Raw genomic sequence first — 23,651 nt, forward strand, 5'->3', positions numbered from 1 at the left:
TGTAGAAAATAAGAGATTTTTTTTTTCAACATATCAATATTGAAATTATAGGGGAAAAAAAAGAAGTGAATGGGGTTGGAAAAAAGTTACTGTAAAGCTACAAAATTCTTGAATATATTCTTTGGGTTCTGGAGTGACCACTAGGTTCCTATGGAACTCTTTTCACATGTGAAAATCAGTCACCCAATAATCAATGATTCACCATTGTTTATTCACTGATTTACCATGATATTAAATACAGAAAGAAAAGTTTCAGCCAAAAAGAAAAAAAAACAAATCAGATTCTATTTATGAATATATGGAAATTGATATGGCTATGAAATATCTATGGGAAGACATCTTGGTAGACCATATAGTGATATTTTGAGGTCTCAATATCAAATTCAGGTACTATAAGTTTCTAGCTTTATTTTTATTCAGTCCCATAATAAAATGAATTATATTTGGCTTGCCTGATTGAAGCTTGGGCTACACTTTTAAGATTATTACTTAAAATCTGTCTGTGAATCACAATCAACTGGAATTTAATTATAGAATTTAAACCTGGACCTCTCTCTAGAAATTCTGATTTGGTAGATCTTATACATAGTAGACACTCAATAAATAATAATGTATATGTGGAATAGAATATACTGGATGAATAGAACAATATATGAATGAATGAAATGATATAATGATATCTACATATGTATTTATACTCTTAGGAATGTTAGTTTCTTAACTTAGGCATTTATAACTAAGAGTTGAGCTTCCCTTGTGGCTCAGCTGGTAAAGAATCCGGAGATCTGGGTTGGATCCCTGGGTTGGGAAGATCCGCTGGAGAAGGGAAAGGCTACCCATTCCAGTATTCTGGCCTGGAGATTTCCATGGACTGTTTAGTCCATGGGGTTGCAAAGAGTCAGACTTGACTGACTTTCACTTTCTTTCACTTTATACTAAGAGTTATTTTTCCACCCAAATTTAGCTTTTTATTCAACAAGAATGAGGGTTCTTGTTGCCTCCACTGATGTCTTTATTATGAGTTGAACCAGAGAATCTTCCAATATGACCAGGTTTTGAAATAACCAATAATATTTACCACCAGAGATAGCATCATTATAGCTTGTAAACTGAAGATATTAGCAATCCAATAGGCAAGATTTTGTGAGTCAAGCTCTAATTCAATCTCTTTACAGTAACCATAATTGATGAATTCTCACATAAATTCTCATTTCTTTTTTCTCCCCCAAATTATCTTGTCAACAATAAAGGCAAGGGAAATATGAAAGAACAAAGCACCTTTATGAGTTCCAAAGATTTTGGAATGATTTTTACCCCCTCTCAGTAGACACTTTCTTTGCTCAGGACCTCTTTTTAGTAGCACATCTGACACTGGACGTCTGACCTCTGCTACTCTAATGGTTGTTAATGGAAACCTCACCTCATGCAAAGATAAAATAGATTTTTGGCAGCTGTGAGAGATTATGAAGAGTAAGACCAATCTTAGTTGGAATAAGAAGAAAAGAAGTCATCTGTACCTTGAACTACTCAGCTGGTTTTCGTTATACATCAAGCCTACATTTATTACAAAGAGGGTAGCCAAGAGACAGACATCGATAGGTCTCTGCACTTAGAATACGAAGGCCAGAACTTGATAAATTCTACTTTTCAAATAAAGTTAAAATGACTCTTAAATCTATTTGAATTAGATGGCATATATCTGGGATATAAACCCAAGAGGACCTTTAATTTTGTCCTTATCTAATTGGTTGGCCCCTTGGTTTTATCTTCAGTATAGTGAAATCTTAGTTCTTATTACTCATTAAAAGAAACAAGTGGTTCTATAAATCCCTAAAGTTTTATAAATAAAACTCATTTAAAATTGACTAGGATATGCTTTATATATTTATATTTAATATGGTTTTGTTTATATGTCTTGAGTATTTACAGTAGGCCCAAACAAAGAAAAAATCTATATACAGAGTCTTGACATGGTAACAGCTTAATATGAGCCTAATTTCCACAAGTACAAAACAAATGCATTAAAATTCTTAGGATAATTTGTTATTTTGTATAACATTTAACGTTTATATTTCAATGTTGATAAGGGAATAAAATGCTGCATTTTGTGATGTAAACATTTTCTAAAGCAATAATATAACTAGATCTAGAAGAGGTAATATTTTATGGAGCATATATGTGAATCAAGGTAATTAAAATAATGAGGCCAATAGATCTATACACATGATATATCTGGGGTTAAAGAAGAATGGTAGTTCAGAAGTTACATATTTGGATAAACTTTGGTTTACTTTAAGAGAATGAGAAGAGAAAATGAGATGTTTATATATGAAGAAAACCAGTTCAATTCAATTTATTTAAATATACATGAAACATATATGCATGGAAAATACTGCATAAATATCACGGCAGATAGCACTCCTATCTGTAGTAAGGTTATAAGCCAAAGAAAACAAAGAAAAAATATACAGGTAATGTGGCCCATTGAGAATTAGTCAGGTGAAACTATGGTTATGATTCTAGAATCAACAGATTTTTGTGTTTTAATTGGCAGATGATGAATTCACATGACAAAAAAGATATGAGTACATATTCAGTAAAAAGTCTTCTTTCTAACCTGTGTTCACCATAATTTTGATAACACATATTACTCATTTTTATTTATCTTCTGGATAATTTTGCTATATATGGAAGCCAATGCAGACATAGATATATACCATTTTTCTCAATTTTTGCAAAATCCGTAGTATGCTATATACATTTTCTGTAATTTGTTTTATTTACAAAGATGTGGAAAATATTTTCATACTAAAGAATTAAGAGCTTCTGCTTTTGTTTTCCAGATATATGTCATTCTACTATATGCATATTTCATAATGTCTTTAATCACTATTATTACTGAGGAATATTTTTTTAAATGCTGCAAAGTACAATGTCTCCTGTATAGCACCTATACAGGTGCTCCTGTATGTCTCCTATGGTGAACTATAGTCAATATCTTATAATAAACCATAATGGGAAAGAATACAAAATTAATATATAAAATATTATTAGTATATAACTGAATCACTCTGCTGTACACCAGAAACTTAAAACATCAGCAACTTAAAACAATCTTGTACATATACAGAGTGCTATGGGCTTCCCTGGTGGCTTAGCACTGAAGAATCTGCTTGCCAATGCCAGAGGTGTGGGTTTCCATCCCTGGATTCGGAAGACCCCCCTGGAGAAGGAAATGCCAATCCACTCCAGTATTCTTGCCTGGGAAATCCCATGGACAGAGGAGCCTAGTGGGCTACAGTCCATGGGGTTGCAAATAGTCAGACATGACTGAGCATCTGAGCACACACAGCACATCTGCCTAGGATACATTGCATCTTGGGGTACAACCCAAGCTTTGATTAATTTAATAAAATTGAAACCATATCAAGCATGGTTCCAACCACCACTATGACATTAGAAATCACCTACAAAAATAACCTGTAAAATACACAAACACAAATTGTGGCAACTAAACAGTATGTTAATAAACAACCAATGGATCACTAAGGAAAACAAAAAATACCTACAGACATGACAGTGTGAAATCTATGGGACACAGGAAAAGCAGTTCTAAGTGAAAGTGGCTCAGTCATGTCTGACTCTTTGCGACCGCATGGACTATACAGTCCATGAAATTCTCCAGGCCAGAATACTGGAATGGGTAGCCTTTCATTTCTCCGGGGTATCTTCCAAATCCAGGAACCAAACCCAGGTCTCTCACATTACAGGAGGTTTCTTTTCCTGCTGAGCCACCAGGGAGAAGTTTATAGCACTAAAATCTTATCTCAGGAAATCAAGAAAAATCTCAAACGATCTAAATGTACACCTAAAGCAACTACAGAAAGAAGAACAAAGCCTAAAGTTAGTATTAATAGAAGGGTGGGGCTTCCCTTGTGTCTCACCTGGTAAAGAATCTGCCTGCAATGTGGGAGACCTGGGTTCTATCCCTGCATTGGGAAGATCCCCTGGAGAAAGGAATGGCTACCCACTCCAGTATTCTGGAGAATTCCATGGTCTGTATAGTCCATGGGGTTGCAGAGTCAGACATGACTGAGGAACTTTCACTTCTACTTTCAATAGAAGGGAAGAAAGCATAAAGATTGAGCACACATAAATTGAGCTGCATCTAGAACTCCATTGTAATTTTTAGGCGTGTGTTAGGTTTTTGTGAAAACTTTTGTTTAAATGTAAACTTCATATCAACTGTCAGTTTTTTGTCTTAATAAAACTATATAGATTTATAATCCTTGAAAAAAAAATAAGCTGAATAAAATAATAGCAAAGATCGATGAAACTAAAAGCTCATACTTTGAGAAGATAAACAAAACTGATAAACCTTTATTTAGACTCAACAAAATAAAAAGAAGGCTCAAATCATTAAAACTGGAAGAAGGATAAGTTATAACTGACACCACAGAAATACAAAGGGCCATAGTAGAGTACTACAGGAAACTATATGCCAATAAAATGGACAAGATAGAAAAAAAAAAAAAAATGGAGAACTTCTTAGAAAGATGAAATCTTCCAAGATTGAAGTAGAAATAAACTGGAGTTATGAGCAGACCAATCACAAGTACTTAAGTTGAAACTGTGATTAAAAAATTTCCAGCATTAAGTCCTGTACCAGATGCCTTCACAAGTAAATTCTATCAAATTTACGAAAGAGTTAACACCTATCCTTCTGAAACCCATTCAAAAAATTTCAGAGAAAGGAATACTCTCAAGCTCATTCTGTGAGGCCACCAGCACCCTGATACCAAAAACAGACAAAGATAATCACACAAGAAAGAACATTAGAAGCTAATATCACTAATGAACATAGATGCAAAAAATCCTCAACAAAAAACTAGCAAATTGAATCCAACAATACCTTAAAAGGATCATACAACATGATCAAGTGGGATTTATCCCTAGGATACAAGACTTTTAATATGCATAAATCAATCATGTGATACATCACACATTAACAAAGTGAAAAATAAAAGCCATATGAACATCTCCATAGATGCACAGAAGGCTTTTGACAAAACTCAACACCAATTTATGATGAAAACTCTCCAGAGTGGCCATAGAGTGAACTCACCTCAACATAATAAAGGACATATATGACAAATCCACAGCTAACATGATTCTCAAGGGTGAAAAGCTGGAAGCAGTCCCACTAAGGTCAATAACAAGGCAAGTATGTCCATTGTTGCCACCTATATTCAACATAGTTTAGGAAGTCCTAGCCACAGCAACCAGAGAAGAAAAAGAAAGAAAATGAATCAAAATTGGAAAAGAAGTAAAACTGTCACTATTTGCAGATGGTATGATACTGTACATAGACAGTTGTAAAGATGGCACCAGAAAACTATTAGAACTTAATGAATTTGGTAAAGTTGCAGGATATAAAATTAATTCAGAGAAACCTCTTGCATTTGTAGCAACATTAATGAACCTAGAGATTATCATACTAAGTAAGTCAGACAGGTAAAGACAAGTATCAGATGACACCACTCACGTGGAGTCTTATTTTTTAAATAAAACAAATGAACTTATTTACAAACAGAAACACACTTACAGATACCAAAAACAAACTTATGGTTATCCAAAGGGAAATATCAGGGTGAGGAAAAATCAGGAGTTTGGGATGAACATACACATACTACTTTATATAATATAGGAAACCAACACACACATGCTACTATATATAATGTAGAAAGCCAACCATACGGCTACATATAATGTAGAAAACCTTGTTGGTTTTGGAACCTTGTTGGTTCCAACAGGGAACTCTACTCAGTATTCAGGAATAACCTATATGATAAAATAATCTAAAATAAATAAAAGAGCATATTCTTTATTTAAAAAAAAAAAATTAAAAGGGAGGGGGGACCCACCTGGGTGGTCCAGTGGTTTAGACTCCACTTTCCACCTTCACTGCAGGGGACACAGTTTGTATCCCTGGTTGAGGAAGAGTCTGTACACTGTGTTGTGTGTCCAAAATGAATAAATAAATAAGGTGGTTGGGTTTTTAATGATTTATTTATTTTGGGTTGTACTGGGTTCATTGCTGTGTGGGCTTTTCTCTAACTGTGGCAAGTGCTGGCTCCTCTCCAGTTGCAGTGCATAGGCTGTTCATTGCAGTGGCTTCTCTTGTTGTTGACCACCGGCTCCAGGTGGCGTGGGCTTTCACAGTTGCAGCTCCTGGGCTCTAGAATACAGGCTCAATAGTTGTGGCACACAGGCTCAGTCACTCCATGACATGTGGGATCTCCCTGGATCAGGGATTGAACCTGTGTCCTCTGCATTGGCAGGTGGATTCTCTACCACTGAACCACCAGGGAAGACAAAATGGTTAGTTCTTTATGAAAAAAAAAAAAAAAGGATCTAGATAAGACCATCTGCATATGTATAACTGAATCATTTTGCTGTACACCTGAAAGTAACACAACATTATAAATAGACACTCTCCTCTGCATACGTGTGTGTGTGTGCATGCACACTGCTTCAGTTGTGTCTGATTCTTTGTGACGCTATGGACTATAGCCCACAGGCTCCTCTGTCCATGGAATTCTCCATGCAAGAATACTAGAGTGGGTTGCCATGCCCTCCTCCAGGGGATCTTCCTGACCCAGAGATCAAACCCACTGTTTCTTGTTTCTCCAGAATTGGTAGGCAGGTTCTTTACCACTAGTGCCACCGGCTGCTACTGCTGCTAAGTCACTTCAGTCGTGTCCGACTCTGTGCAACCCCACAGACGGCAGCCCACCAGGCTCCCCCGTCCCTGGGATTCTCCAGGCAAGAACACTGGAGTGGGTTGCCATTTCCTTCTCCAATGCATGAAAGTGAAAACTGAAAGTGAAGTTGCTCAGTCGTGCCCGACTCTTCATGACCCCATGGACTGCAGCCTACCAGGCTCCTTTGTCCATGGGATTTTCCAGGCAAGAGTACTGGAATGGGGAGCCATTGCCTTCTCTGAGTGCCACCTGGGAAGCCCCAAAAAGGGCTTCTCTGGTGACTCAGATAGTAAATCAACTATACTCTGAAATAATGAAAATTTACACAAAAATAGTAACTTCTGAATTTTTTTTAATTAAAAAATAGATTTTTAGTAAATAGTTTTTTTTTCTGTTTGCCTCTTTTGTTCTTTATTTTATATATATATATATTTATTTACTTTACAATATTGTATTGGTTTTGCATGAGTGTGTACTAAAACTACTTTTTTTTTCCTTTCAATTTTACTTTTGTACTTTATGAAAGAAAGAATAAAATCTTAATAATAGTCTTTAGGACTTTCCCTATAATGTGTGAATGCTTGTTCTCCTTTTTTACTTACTCCAAATTATTCCACACTCCAGTCTCACAAGAAGAAAAAGGAAAGAAAAAAAGAAACCACAACTATAACTATAAATAATCACTCTAGTTAACTACAGTACTTGGATATGAGTATTCTTTTAGCAAATATTTACTCACTGCCTACAAAATACCAGAAACTATATTTTATAGTGTATAAACAAAATCTTACAGAGCTGTGCTTTCATGAAGGTGAAATTCTGTCTGAAGACAGACATCAAACAAATACATTAAAATAATTATTAAAATGAATGTTGATGTAGTCTGTGGAGGAGTGGTTACGATAGGGAAGCTTTAATTTTGAAAAGAGGCTTTCCAGGTGAAACTAGTGATAAAGAATCTACCTGCCAGAGCAGGAGATGCAGGAGACGTGGGATTGATCCCTAGGTTGGGAAGATCACCTGGAGAAGACAATGGCAACCCACTCCAGTATTCTTGTCTGGGAAATCCCATGGATAAAGAAGCCTGGCAGGCTGTAGTCAATGGGACCAGAAACAGCTGGACGCGACTGAGCATGCATGCAGAGGGAGCAGGAATTTTGAAAAAAAAGATCAGGGAAATAATTCAAATAAAATCTGGAGAAGAAATAGAAGGCATCTGTGTAAAAGGGAAATGGGCTTCCAAGAAGAAGCAACAGCAAGTGAAAGAACCCTTTGTATGAGTGTGGTGGGGTGAAAACTGGAAGATGTTTGGGAGGCACCAGGGTCTAAGAACCAAGGGGACAGTGAATGAAGGCAATGTTGCTAAGTCCAGAAAACAAAGTGGTGTAGGTGCAAAATTAGTTGGGGGGATTAGAGAAGGGTTGACTCTGCCAGGATCTTATAGGCTAAAGTGTTGGGCTTTATTGTTAGAGAAATGAGAAGCCATTTAAAGGTCTTCAAGAGGAGAAAGCAGCAAATTTAGCGAGTAGAAAGACCCTGAGATCACCTACTCTCCTGGGCACACCAAAATCACAACTATCTTCAGAACAAACATCAGAGAAAAACAGTGAAACCTACAACTAAAGACATAAAGAAGGAACGACCCACAAGACAGGTAGGAGAAACAGACTCAGAATGGGCTGCCCACAAACTGGGGGCCATTTTATATGGCAGAGGTTGTCTCACAGGAGTGAGTGTTTAGAGCCCCATGTCAGGCTCCCTGCCATGGGTTTCAGGCACTGGGAAGGTGAGGGCCTAGAAGGTTTGACTTTCAAGGCCAGCATGGGCTTGATTGCAGAAGCCCCACAGAGCTGGGGGAAATAGTTGCACTGGAAATAGTTGCACCCAATCTTAAAGGGTGCAACCAATCTTAGAGGGTGCAAACAAAATCTCACACATACCAGGACCAAAGGTAAAAGAAGCAATTTGGTAAGGGCCCAGGCCAGAGTCTCCTGAGAGGGGAGGGAGGGGTGACAGCTGTGGATCACCCCAGAGACACAGACACTGATGTCAGATGCATCAGGGAACACTGCTGCACGGACATTCCTGGCAGCCTACATCTTGGATCAATAATGCCAAGACCTGGCTCACTCCTCAGTCTGTAGGATTCAGTGCTAGGATGCCTCAAGCCAAATGACTAACTGGGTGGGGACACAGCCCCAGCCATCAGCACTCAGGCTGCCTAAAGACCACAGAGCCCATAGTCACCTCTGGACATGAGCCTTGACACAGCTCCACCACCAAAGGCCAACATCCAGCTCTACATATCAGTGGACAGGCACCAGCCTTTTCTGCCAGAAAGCCTGCATGAGTCCCTAGATCAGCCTCAAACACCAGGGGCAGACACCGACCAAGAAAACTACAATCCTACATCACAGGCCAGACTCTACCCTGTGAATATCTGGGTGAGGGCCTTGGCCACTAGCATGCTAATGAAACTTTCTGGGCACTCAAGAACCCATATCCAGCTGTATCAGGAACCAGCTCTGCCTGCCAATGGTCTGGCAGTAAACCCAGGATATGGATTTATCTGCCAATGGGTGGGCAACAGTCAAGAGTCTCTTGAGACCCTGATTTCACCCACCAATGAGCCAGCACTAGCACTGGGGCCCAGTATAATTCCACAACCGGCCACCTCATGACTAGGCCCTACTAAACAGAAGACAGCAGCATCCACACAAGGCAGAACTCAGCCTTGGGACCAGGGATAGACTAGGGACCAACCAGACTGCCCACAGTCAGCCCACACAACAGAAGGACACACTCATCCCTCTTAGAGGGAACACCATATAACTTGGGTGACAAGAGTACACTGTTGGGGTGCACAGGATGCCTCCTTCAGAGGGCCACTTCTCCAAGGTCAAGAAATGTAACAAACCTACCACATCCTTAAAACTGCAAATAGTAACTTAGACAAAAAGAGGCAGTAGAGAAGTATGTTCCAGATTAAGGATCAAGATAGAACTCCAGAATGAAGTGAAATGGAGATAGGCGATCTACCCAACAAAGAGTTCAGAGTAATGATCTTAAAGATGAACAAAGAAGTCAGAAGGAGGTTGGATGCACAGAGTGAGAAATAAGAAATTTTTAACAAAGAGAATATATAAAGAACAGCCAAAGAAATGAAAAATACAATACTTGAAATGAAAAATACACACAAAGGAATCAATAGTAAACTGAATGACTCAGGTGGATCAGTAAGTTCAAAGACAGAGTAGTGGAACTCACTGCCACAGGATAAAAACAAGAATGAAAAGAAATGAGGACAGTTTAGGGATCTTTGGAACAACATCTTTGCACTAATATTTGCATTATAAGGGTCCAAGAAGGAGGATAGACAGAGAAAAGGCCCAAGAAAATATAATAGCTGAAAACCTCCCTAACCTGAGAAAGGAAACAGTCACCTACGACCAGGAAGCAGAGTCCTTTACAGAATTAGCTCAAAGAGAAATATATCAAGATACACTGTAATCAAAATAACAAAAATTAAAGCTAATGAAAGACTACTAAAATCAGCAAGGGAAATACATCAAGTAACATGCAAAGGAACTCCCATAAGGTTACCAGCTGATTTTTCAGCATAAAGTCTGCACACCAGAAGGGAGTGGCATGATATATTGATATTTAAAGTGATGAAAGGGAAAAATCTACAACAAAGAATATGTAGTAAGATTCTCATTCAGATTTGATGGAAAAATCAAAATTTTAACATACAAGGAGAAGCTAAAAGAATGCAGCACCACCAAAGTGGCTTTATAATAAATGTTAAAGGAAATTCTCTAGGCAAAAATAAAAGACCCCAACTAGAAGCAATAAAATTACAGAAGGAAGAAGCTCATTGGTAAACACACAGTGAAGGAAGGAAATCATCTAGATACAAACTCATAGGGAGTTTAAAAGACACAAGTAATAAAATCAGCTGCATCCATAGTAAGCAGTTAAGGGATATGCAAAACAATTAGATGTAAAATATAATATGGTCTAAGTACTCCACCAAAAGATACAGACTGGCTGAATGGACAGGAAAAAAAAACAAACCACCACCAAAACCCATATTTATGCTATCTACAAAAGACTCACCTTAGATCCAAATAAACTGAAAGTGAGAAGACAGGAAAAGATATTCCTTGCAAATGGAAATCAAAAGAAAGATGGAGGAGCAATACTTATACCAGAAAAATCAACTTAAAAATGCACGATACTGGATGCTTGGGGCTGGTGCACTGGGACGACCCAGAGGGATGGAATGGGGAGGGAGGAGGGAGGAGGGTTCAGGATGGGGAACACATGTATACCTGTGGCGGATTCATTTTGATATTTGGCAAATCTAATACAGTTATGTTAAGTTTAAAAATAAAATAAAATAAAAAAAAAAATAAGATTGTTATAAGAAACAAAGAAGGACACTACATAATGATCAAGGGATCAATCCAACAAGATATAATAATTGTAAATATATATAGTCCCAACATGGGAGCTCCTCAATATATAAGGCAATGAAAATTTTCAAATAAACAACCTAAACTTAAAACTTTAATCTTTGAAGAACAAAACCTAAAGTTAGAAGGAAGGAAATCATAAAGTTCAGATCAAAAATAAAATAGAGATTTAAACTATATGAAAACAAGTTAATGAAACTAAAAGCTGGTTCTTTGAAAAGATAAACAAAATTGATAAACCTTTAGCCAGACTCATCAACAAAAAAAAAAGATATAGGGCTCAAGTCAGTAAAATCAGGAATGAAAAAGGAGAACTTGCAACATACACACAGAAACAGAGGATCATGAGAGACTACCACAAGCAACTGTACACTAATAAAATGGACAACTTAGAAGAAATGGATTAATTCTTAGAAAGGTAATCTCCTAAGACTAAACCAGGAAGACACAAAAAAATCTGAACAGACCAGCTGTCAGCACTGAAATTAAATCAGTAATTTAAAAACTCCCCATAAACAAAAGTCCAGGACTAGAAGACTTCATGGGAGAATTATACCAAACTTTCAGAGAAGAGTTAATGCCTATATTTCTGAAACTATTCCAAAAAATTGCAGAGGAAGGAACACTTCTGAAATCATTCTATGAGACCGCCATCACCTTGTACCAAAAACAGACAAAGATATTATTACAAAAACAAAAGAAACTGTAGGTCAATATCACTGGTGAATATAGATGCAAAAATCCTCAACAAAATACTTGCAAACTAAGTCTAATGATAGAATAAAGGATCGTACGCCATAATCAAGTGGGACTTATCTTAGGGATGTAAGGAGTTTTCAATACCTGCACAACCAATGTGATACACTACATTAGCAAACTGAAGAATAAAAGCCATAGGATCATGTCAATAGATTCAGAAAACACTTCTGATAAAATTAAATACCTATTTATGATTAAAAAATTCTCCAGAAAGTAGGTATGGGGGGAACTTATCTCAACAAAATAAAGACTATATATTAAAAACCCACAACTAAGTGAGAAACCAAAAGCATTCCCTCTAAAGATCATAAATAAGACAAGGATGCTCACTCTGGCCTTTATGCAACACAGTTTTGGAAGTCCTAGACAGAGCAAAGAAAGAAGAAAAAGAAACAAAACAATCCAGATTGAAAAGGAAGAAGTAAAACTGTCACTGTTTCCAGGCAACATGGTACCATATATAGGAAAAAAAAAAAAAAAAATTGCTACCAGAAAACGAGTAAAGCTCATCAGTGAGTTTGGTCAAGTTGCAAGATACAAAATTAATACACATAAATCTGTTGTATGTCTTTATGCTAACAACAAAATGTCAGAAATGAGAAATTAAGGAAACAATTCCATTTACTATCACATCAAAATAATCAGATCAGGTCAGATCAGATCAGTCGCTCAGTCCTGTCCGACTCTTTGTGACCCCATGAATCACAGCACGCCAGGCCTCCCTGTCCATCACCAACTCCCGGAGTTCACTCAGACTCACATCCATCAAATAATACTTAGGTATAAATATATAAAGAGAGGCAAAATCCTGTACTTTGAAAATTAAATGATGGAGATGAAAGAAATCAAAGATGACACAAACAAATGGAACAATATACTGCGCTGCAGGATTGAAAAAAAAAAAAAACAGTATTATTAAAGTGACCATATTATAAAAGGAAATCTACAGATTCAATGCAATTTCTTTCAGATTACCAATGGTATTTTTCAAAAAACTGGGACAAAAAAATAAATAAAAATGTGTATGGAAACACAAGCGATCCCTAAACCAAAATAAACATGAGGAAGAACAGAAATGGAGGAATCTGGATCCCTGACTTCAGACTATACAGCAAAGCTACAGTAATCAAAACAGTATGGTACTGGCACACCCATAAGATTGATGGAAGAGGATAGAAATCCCAGAAATAAACCCATGCACCTGTGGTCAATTTGCGACAAAAAGAGGTGAAAATATACAATGGAAAAAAGTCTCTTCAATATGCGATGCTGGGAAAACTGGATCAGTTCAGTACAGTTCAGTCACTCAGTCGTGTCTGACTCTGTGACCCCAAAGACTGTAGTATGCCAGGCTTCCCTGTCCATCAACTCCCAGAGTTTACTCAAACTGATGTTCACTGAGTCACGATGCCACCCAACCATATCATCCTCTGTCATCCCCTTCTCCTACTGCCTTCAATCTTTCCCAGCATCAAGGTCTTTTCTAATGAGTCAGTTCTTCACAACAGGTGGCCAAAGTATAGGAGTTTCAGCTTTAGCACCAGTCCTTCCAGTGAAATATTCAGGACTGGTTTCCTTCAGGATGGACTGGTTGGATCTCCTTGCAGTCCAAGGGAGACACAAGAGTCTTCTCTAACACCACACTTCAAAAGGATCAATTCTTCTGTGCTCAGCTTTCTTTATAGTCCAAATCTCCCATCCATACATGACTACTGAAATAACCATAGCTTTGACTAAACGGACCTTTGTTGGCAAAGTAATGTCTCTGCTTTTAATATGCTGTCTAGATTGATCATAACTTTTCTTCCAAGGAGCAAGCGTCTTTTAATTTCATGGCTGCAGTGACCATCTGCAGTGATTTTGGAATGCAAAAAAATAAAGTCTCTCACTCTTTTCACTGTTTCCCCATCTATTTGCCATGAAGGGATGGGACCAGATGCCATGATCTTAGTTTCTGAATGTTGAGCTTTAAGCCAACTTCTTCACTCTCCTCTTTCATTTTCATCAAGAGGCTTTTTATTTCCTCTTCACTTTCTGCCATAAGGGTGGTGTCACCTGCATATATGAGGTTATTGATATTTCTCCCAGCAATCTTGATTCCAGCTTGTGCTTCATCCAGTCCAGCATTTCTCATGATGTACTCTGTATATAAGTTAAATAAGCAGGGTGACAATGTACAACCTTAATGTACTCCTTTCCCGATTTAGAACCAGTCCGTTTTTCCATGTCCAGTTCTAACTGTTGCTTCCTGACCTGCAGATAGATTTCTCAGGAGGCAGGTGAGATCATCTGGTAGTCACATCTCTTTAAGAATTTTCCACTGTTTGTTGTGATCCACACAGTCAAAGGCTTTGGCATATTCAATAAAGACAAATAAAAAACATCTACTTTTTTTTTGGGGGGGGGGATGTTTTCTGGAACTCTCTCACTTTTGCGATGATCCAATGGATGTTGGCAATTTGATCTCTGGTTCCTCTGCCATTTCTAAATCCAGCTTGAACATCTGGAAGCTCATGGTTCATGTACTGTTGAAGCCTGGCTTGGAGAATTTTGAGCATTACTCTGCTAGTGTGTGAGAGGAGTGCAATCATGTGGTAGTTTGATCATTCTTTGGCTTTGCCTTTCTTTGGGATTGGAATGAAAACTGACCTTTTCCAGTCCTGTGGCCATTGCTGAGTTTTCCAAATTTGCTGGCATATTGAGTGCAGCACTTTCACAGAATCATCTTTTAGGATTTGAAATAGCTCAACTGGAATTCCATCACCTCTACTGGCTTTTTTATAGTGATATTTCCTAAGGCTCACTTGACTTGACATTCCAGAATGTCTGGCTCTAGGTCAGTGATCACACCATTGTGATTATCTGAGTCATGAAGACCTTTGTATAGTTCAGTGTATTCTTGCCACCTCCTCTTAATATCTTCTGCTTCTGTTAGATCCATACCATTTCTGTCCTTTATTGTGCCCAACTTTGCATGAAATGTTCCCTTGGTATTTCTAATTTTCTTGAAGATATCTTTAGTCCTTCCCATTCTATCGTTTTCCTCTATTTCTTTGCATTGATCACTGAGGAAGACTTTATCTCTCCTTGCAAGTCTTTGGAAATATGCATTCAAACGGGTATATCTTTCCTTTGCCTTTGGCTTCTCCTCTTTTCTCAGCTATTTGTAAGGCCTCCTCAGAGAACCATTTTGCCTTTTTGCATTTATTTTTCTTGGGGATAGTCTTGATCACTGCCTCCTATACAATGTCACTAACCTCTGTCCATAGTTCTTCAGGCACTCTGTCTATCAGCAACTTTAAGAAAATACCCATGTCCAAGGGCAAAGGAGAAGCCCCAGTAAGATGGTAGGAGGGGTGAAATCGCATTTAGAATCAAACCCCGTACTCGCCAGAGATGCTCAAATGCTCAAACAAACCTTGCGTGCACCAGGAAAACTGGATAGTTACATGTAAAATAATGAAATTAGAACATTCTCTAACACTATATATGAAAGTAAACCCAAATGGTAAAGACCTAAATGTAAGAGGATATGCCATAAAACTTCTAGAGGAAAATATAGTCAGAACACTCTGACATAAATCACAATATTTTTTTTTGATCTGTCACCTAAAGAAAAAGGAAACAAATGATATGATATGTGTGTGTGTGTGTGTATATATATATATATATAATTATATGTATATATAATTTAAAAATGAGATTTATTTAAACTTAAAAGCTTGTATAGCAAAGGAAATCATGACAAAATGAAAACACAACCTACTGAATGGAAAGATATTTGCAAATCATATGACCAATAAAGGGTTAATACCCAACATATATAAACAGCTCATACAACTCAATATTTAAAAAATCTAAAAAATGAGCAGAAAAACTGAATAGACATTTCTCCAGAGAAGTGATAAATGGCCAGCAGGCACTGCAAAGATGCTTAGCATCACTAATTATTAGAAAAATGCAAATCAAAACCACAATGAGGGACTTCCCTGGTGGCTCAGTGGTTGTGAATCCACATACCAATGCAGGGGACACAGGCTGGATACCTGGTCCAGGAAATAAAGTCTTAGATGCTGCAGGCAAATAAGTCCATGCACCACCCAACTGCATGCTACCACCATGTGCCATAACTACTGAAGCCTGAGCATCCTAGAACCTGTGATCCACAACAAGAAAAACCACAGCAATGTCTGCCCAAAGCAGCTAGAAACTATCCCTTGCTCACTCCTACTAGAGAAAACCTCCACATAACAACAAAGAGCCTGTGTACTGCCATGAAGACCCATGGCCAAAAACAAAATAAATTAATTAATTTTAAAAAGAACACGTGTACACCATGGCAGATGCATGTTGATGTATGGCAAAACCAATACAATATTGTAAAGTAAAAAATTAATTAATTAATTAAAAAAGATGTCTTAAAAAAAAACAAAGGATATCACCTCATATCTGTGAAATTGCTAGCATCAAAAAATTTATGAATAACAAATTCTGGTAAGGATGTGGAAAAAAGGAACTGTCTCACATTGTGAGAACGTAAATAGGTACAGCTACTGTGGAAAATAATTTGGAGGTTTCTCAAAAAACTAAACATAGAATTGTCTTATGATCCAGCAATTCTACTCCTGAGTTTCAGGTAGAAATAAAAACACTATTTTGAAAAGATACATGCACCTCAGTGTTCACAGCAGCATTGTTTACAATTGCTAAGGTATGGAAGCAACCTTAGTGTCCATACACAGACATACACACACAGACACACACACACACACAGTAATATTGCTCAACCATTAAAAGAGAATGAAATGATGCTATTTGTAGCAACATGGGTCAACCTAGAGATGATCATGCTAAGCAAAATAAGTCTAACAAAAAAAGACAATCATCATAGGGTGTCACTTTTATGTAGAATCAAAAAAAATGATACATAAATGAACTTGTTTACAACTTGAAATGGACTTACGGACATAGAAAACATCATTATCAAAGGTGAAAAAGGGTAAGGAGGGATGAGTTGGGAATCTGGGTTTAACAGATACTCTTTGTGACCCCATGAACTGCAGCCTTCCAGGCTCCTCTGTCCATGGGATTTCCCATGGCCAGAATACTGGAGTGGGTTGTCATTTCCTTCATTAGGGGATCTTCCCAAAGTGAAGTGAAGTGCGAGTCACTCAGTTATGTCTGACTCTTTGTGACCCTATGGACTATACATAGTCCATGGAATTCTCCAGGCCAGAATACTGGAGTGGGTGGCCTTTCTCTTCTCCAGGAGATCTTCCCAACCCAGGGATCAAACCCAGGTCTCCTGCATTGCAGGTGGGTTCTTTACCAACTGAGCTACCAGGGAAGATGGGATCTTCCCAACCTGGGATCAAACCCTGGTCTCCTACACTGCAAGCTGATTCCTTACCATCTGACCCGCAAGGGAATCCCCAGATACACACTATTATATGTGTAAAATAGATAAACCACAAGGATCTACTGTATAGCATAGGGAGCTACATTCAATATCTTAACTTACAATGGAGAAGAATCTATACAGATGTATAACATCACTTTGCTACACACCCGAGTCACTGTGGAACAACTATATTTCAATTAAAACACTAAAATAAATGTAAAGCTTTTAAATTTAGAAAAATAAAGTTCAATAAAAGGGTATGTGGGCAGGTGGAACAATGGCAATAAAGGAGATTTGCATTTTAAAATCACCTCCCTCTCTGAAGAAAAAATCTAGCAGATAAGAGTGAGATAGGTAGATATCCTGTAGTAATCCTGGTGAGATAGGAGATATTTTAATCTTTGTGAGTTCCCTGAGAGATGGAGAGTAGACAGATTCAAGAAAATTATCAGGCTACCTTATAGGATACAATACTGTATTAGCAATAAAAAGAAGAGAAGGCGAAGGAAGACAAAGAATAAAACCTCCACTAGTGTTATCAGAGAATGGTGTATAATTGTGCAACAATCAATCAGAATAATAATTCTCTTTTGTTCTCAATTGTGTGGATCTGAAGAGAGCATGCTACATTAAATTCACCTCAGTTTTCCAAATCTGGAGTTTCTTTTTTAGGGGAAGATTAATAGGCCTCTGTTTTTCAAAAGCTGACATCACAAGGACAATATTTTGTGCAAGAAGAGAAAGATAAGTGTTTGAAGGAAAAGAGAAGAACTAGATGACTCTTCTGCTTGATACTCAAAGGATAGAGGACTGGAAGGTTTCGAAAGGGATGGACACCTGTTTTATACACCTTGGAAGGGTCCTAAGAACATCTTTGTTGTTGTTCAGTTGCTAAATCGTGTTTGACTCTTTGAGACACCACGGGCTGTAGCGCACCAGGCTCCTCTGTCCTTTTCTACCTTCCAATTTGCTCAAATTCATGTCTACTGAATCACTGATGCTATCTAACTATCTCATGCTCCGTGGACCCCTTATCCTTTTGCCTTTGATCTTTCCCAGCATTAAGATATTTTTCTGTGAGTCAGCCCTTCACATCGGGTGGCCAAAGATTGGAGCTTCAGCATCAATTCTTCCAATGAATGTTCAGGATTGATTCCCTTTAAGATTGACTGGTTTTGTTTCCTTGCTGTCCAAGGGACACTCAAGAGTCTTTTCCAGCACCACAATTCGAAAGCATCAATTTTTTGGCGTTCAAACTTCTTTATGGTCCAACTCTCGCATTCATGTATGAAAAACCGTACTGAAAAAAACATAGCCTTGACTATATAGACTTTTGTAAGCAAAGTGATGTCTCTTGTTTTTAATATGCTGTCTAGGTTTGTCGTAACTTTTCTTTCAAGGAGCAAGTGCTTTTTAATTTCATGACTGCAGTCACCATCTGCAGTGATTTTGGAGCCCAGGAAAATAAAATCTGTCACTGCTTTCACTTTTTCCCTATTTGCCATGAAGTGATGGGACCAGAAGCCATGATATTTGAACGCTGAGTTTTAAGACAGATTATTAACTCTCCTCTTTCATACTCATCAAGAGGCTCTTTAGTTCCTCTTTGCTTTCTGCTATTAGAGTGGTATCATCTGAGTGCACATCTGAGGTTGTTGACATTTCTCCTGGAAATTCTTTCCCATTCTATTGTTTTGCTTTATTTCTTTGAATTGTTCCTTTAAGAAGGCCTTCTTATGTCTCCTTGCCCTTCTCCAGAATTCCGCATCCAGTTGGGTATATCTAAGAGCATGAGATCCCTGAATAGGGTCACACCTCAAAACAGGAAACTGTGTTTAAAAACAAAAACTAAGAGGTATGGAGGAGATCCTGGCATAGAGAAAATGAATACCAAGAACAGTAAAATGTGCCTTCAAGTAAAGGAAAATAAGCAATTCCAGGTTAACTATAATGGACTGAAGTTCTGATGACTTGCAACAAGAGTCTTAAGATTATCATTTCTTAGAAGAGAGGGAAAGCGGTTCTTTAGTCCACAATGCCTCAGATCTAATTTCCAGCCAACTCTCGTAAGAACAGGCTCACAGACTTGATTTGTTTTAGAAAAACCTATTCCTGCAACACAAATGTCATGCAACAAGTATTTATTGGTCACCATAGAGTGACATTTAATGAGTCTGTTTCTACTTAGTAATGGATTTCTCTTTTTAACAATTGACTTTCCAAGAAATCTATTCTCTTCATATCAAGTTGGGGATAAAACCCACCCCCTTTCATAATATGAGCAGGAATCTAACACACAGCGAACACAGCTTCAGCTGGCATTTTGCTGATAAACAAGAACAACAGATTAACAAGTTTCAATGAGCAGAATATAAATCCTGATTTTTAGAGAGACAAAGCACTGAGCAAATGGAAAAGTTGCTGTTAACATGAAACAAGTACTTGGGCCAGATATACTACAAAGTTTATTGGAGGGAAAACTCCTTAGAAATATTATTTAGGAAAACATGATCAAGTTTGAGCAAATAAAATTAAATTTATGCTGTTACATCATCATATGGGTTTTCCAAAGCTTTATAAAGCATTAGCCTATTGCTATGGAACACATACAAACTACTGTTATTGTAGGAACAGGACTAGAGTTCTAGGCTAGATGAAGGAAAGTATCCTGTTTTTACCCCTATATTACTCTGTTCTGAAAGTATTTTTCTAGAAATCTCTTAGTCTTTGCATTCACAGAAAATTATATAAGTAATTGGTATAGAAAGTATTCTCTCAAAAGCATTTTCATTTCCTTTGGCATTCAAAATACCTGAAAAATAAAGAGATAGAAATTGCTCGTTCTTCGAATTTAAAATCAACCATGAAATCTTATGGTTTACTAGCCATTTTAATAACTTTTTTAAAAAGATAAATCAGGATAAGTGCTAATCAGTATCATAACAGTTCATTTGATGTAAACCCTCACTACTTATAATCTTGAATATAAATATAAACCTGAAAATGCCATTTTAAATCCTGGGGGGAATTACTTCAAGAAGAAAAATTAAAAGTTTTAAAATTGCTATTTGTTCCTAAGAAAAATAATTCTTGATATTTTTCCTCCTTAAAACCTTCTTATACTGTTGCTGGGCAATGTAAAGTGTTGTTGCAACACTATTTACAACACCCAGAGAATATAGAGGCAACCCAAGTGCCCATGACAGAGGGATGGATAAACACGTGGTACATATATACAGTGGAATATTACTCATCCATAAAAAGAATGAAATAATACCATTCAGCAACATGGATGGACCTAGATATTATGCTAGGTGAAGTCAGTCAGAGAGAGAAACAAATATGATATTTGTGATATTTCAAATCTAAAAAAATAGATGATATAAGTGAAGTTATGGACAAAACATAAATAGATCCATAAATATAGAAAACAAACCTGTGGCAACCAAGGAGGCAGGAAGAGGGATAATCTGAGATTAATGTATACACACTGCTATGTGTAAAGTAGATAACCACCATGGACCTATTGTATAGCACAGGAACCACACTCAATAGTTTGTAATCACCTAAAAAGCAAAAGAATCTGAAAAATAATACGTATTTGTGTATATATATGTATGTGCATGTGTGCTAAGTCACTTCAGTTGTGTCCAACTCTTTGTGACCCTATAGACTATAGCCAGCCAGGTTCATATATATATATCCAGTCATGAAATTAAAAGACAATTGCTTCTTGGAAGGAAAGCTATGAAAAACCTAAACAGTGTATTAAAAAGTAAAGACATCACTTTGCCAACAAAGGTCCATATAGTCAATGCTATGATTTTTTAAATTAGTCATGTATGGATGTGAGAGTTGGACCATAAAGAAGGCTGAGCACCAAAGAATTGATGCTTTCAAATTGTGTGCTGGAGAAGACTCTTGAGAGTCCCTTGAACTTCAAAGAGATCAAACCAGTCAATTCTAAAGGAAATCAATCCTGAATATTCATTGGAAGGACTGATACTGAAGCTGAAGCTCCAATACCTTGGCCACCTGAAGTGAAGAGCCAACTCATTGAAAACGACCCTGATGTTGGGAAAGATTGTAGGCAAACGTATAAGGGGATGACAAAGATGGTTGGATGGCATCACTGACTCAATGGACATGAGTTTGAGCAAGGTCAGGGAGACAGTGAAGAACAGGGAAGCCTGGTGTGCTGCAGTCCGTGGGGTCACAAAAAATTGCACGCAACTTAATGACTGAACAACAACCACAAATATAAATACTTGTGTATGTATAATGGAATCAGTTTTCTGTACACCTGAAACTAACATATTTAAAATTAACTATGAAGTGAAATGAAGTCTCTCAGTAGTGTCCGACTCTTTGTGACCCCATGGACAGTAGTCTACCAGGCTCCGCCATCCATGGGATTTTCCAGGCAAGAATACTGGAATGGGCTGCCCTTTTCTTATCCAGGGGATCTTCCCAACCCAGGGATCGAACCTGTGTCTCCTGCATTGTAGACAGACACTTTACTATCTGAGCAACCAGGGAAGCTTCAATCAAAAAGAAAAAAAAAAGTTTCTTTTTGGATTATACAAAATGTATTATGAAAGAAGCTTTTGAAGTTTTGATAGATTTCATATTAGGTGTAAATTACTATTGTCTTATATACCTAAGAACATTTAAAATTTAATTAAAATTAAAATAAATAAAATCTCCTTTTCTCCATATTTAAATTATTTTGCTTTGGAAGCATGATCCCGGTACTTTTTAATAATTACCTGATATTTAGGAGTTGGTTGGCTTACAATTTTTGTCTCTTTACATACAGTTATTCTTTTATACATATTCTCTATTTTTTACCTCATGTTGTGAACTTTTAATAACATTCATTTTTGCAAATACACAAAACAAATACACATGCCAGTCTACAGGCTCTTAATAAATATGTCTTGAAAGTTAACTTAGATTTACTTATATATTTATTTTTAATCAATTGTCATTCTTATGCATACATAAAAAAGAAAATTTAAACAAAATATTTAGATGAAAGCAAAAATATGTCTTTATATTCAGAAGTGACTGACTGACTTCTTATTCTGAATCATTGAAGTTTCTGTTTTTCAGACATTATTTTCCTCTGGGCCAGCAGCTCTATAGAAAGTGCTACATTATTTCATCTGTTATTTTCCTCCAGATCTCTGACAACCATTTCACAATTTGATAGTCATTTGATATGGCACTTTCTGGATCTCATGGCAAGTGTCTATTGAAGGTCTTCAAACAGAAACTTGGTTCTTTCTCAAATTTTCTTTAATTGTCTTATCTACCTAAGCACAAAAATTTTTCCCTTGTCTAGTGCTGCTGCTGCTGCTGCTAAGTCACTTTAGTCATGTCTGACTCTGTGCAACCCCAGAGATGGCAGCCCACCAGGCTCTTCTGTCTCCGGGATTCTCCAGGCAAGAATACTGGAGTAGGTTGCCATTTCCTTCTCTGATGCATGCATGCATGCTAAGTCACTTCAGTCATGTCTGACTACGTGATCATATGGACAATAGCCCTCCAGGCTCCTCTGTCCACAGGATTTTCCAGGCAAGAATATTGGAGTGGGTTGCTGTTTCCTTCTCTAGTTCACATCAAATCCCCAAAATAATTTAAATTAGGTCATAGAAATACACATATTATCTATAACTAAAATTTTCCAGAAGAAGATAGGAGCAAATATCTTGACTCTACAGCAGATAAAGGTTTCGAAGACAGGAACATGGTCCAGTGTAGAAGGGAATGGCAAACCACTTCATCATTCTTACCTTGAGAACCCTATGAAAAGGCAAAAAGATATGACACTGAAGATGAGTCTGCCAGGTCAGAAGATATTGTTATGTAGGTAGAATAGGGAAAAGGAGTCCAAAATGGCAGTGGCTAAAAGACAAAGAAGAGAAAAGCCCATGAAAATAGAACAAAAGAAGGTCCGAGGACCAGATCGAGGACCTCAGGTAAAACAAACAACACTCCTGGCTGGCCCAATTTACATAGGACAGGCCCAGGGAGAGAGAAACATATAAAAAGAGGAGCTATTAACCTTAAAAGCTTCTGCACATCAAAGGAAACTATTAGCAAGGTGAAAAGACAGCCTTCAGAATGGGAGAAGATAATAGCAAATGAAGCAACTGACAAACAACTAATCTCGAGAATATACAAGCAACTCCTACAGCTCAACTCCAGAAAAATAAATGACCCAATCAAAAAATGGGCCAAAGA

The 23,651-nt window shown here is 37.3% G+C and overlaps 1 long non-coding RNA gene across 4 annotated transcripts in view; it reads right to left on the reverse strand.

Annotated features, from left to right (window-relative positions):
- Window positions 1–23,651, reverse strand: part of LOC129629917 (uncharacterized) — a 157,278-nt gene that overhangs the window by 57,847 nt on the left and 75,780 nt on the right. The gene's annotated exons all lie outside the window — the stretch shown is intronic.

Source organism: Bubalus kerabau, chromosome 16 (genome assembly GCF_029407905.1).
Source record: "Bubalus kerabau isolate K-KA32 ecotype Philippines breed swamp buffalo chromosome 16, PCC_UOA_SB_1v2, whole genome shotgun sequence".
Classification (NCBI taxonomy): Eukaryota; Metazoa; Chordata; class Mammalia; order Artiodactyla; family Bovidae; genus Bubalus; species Bubalus kerabau.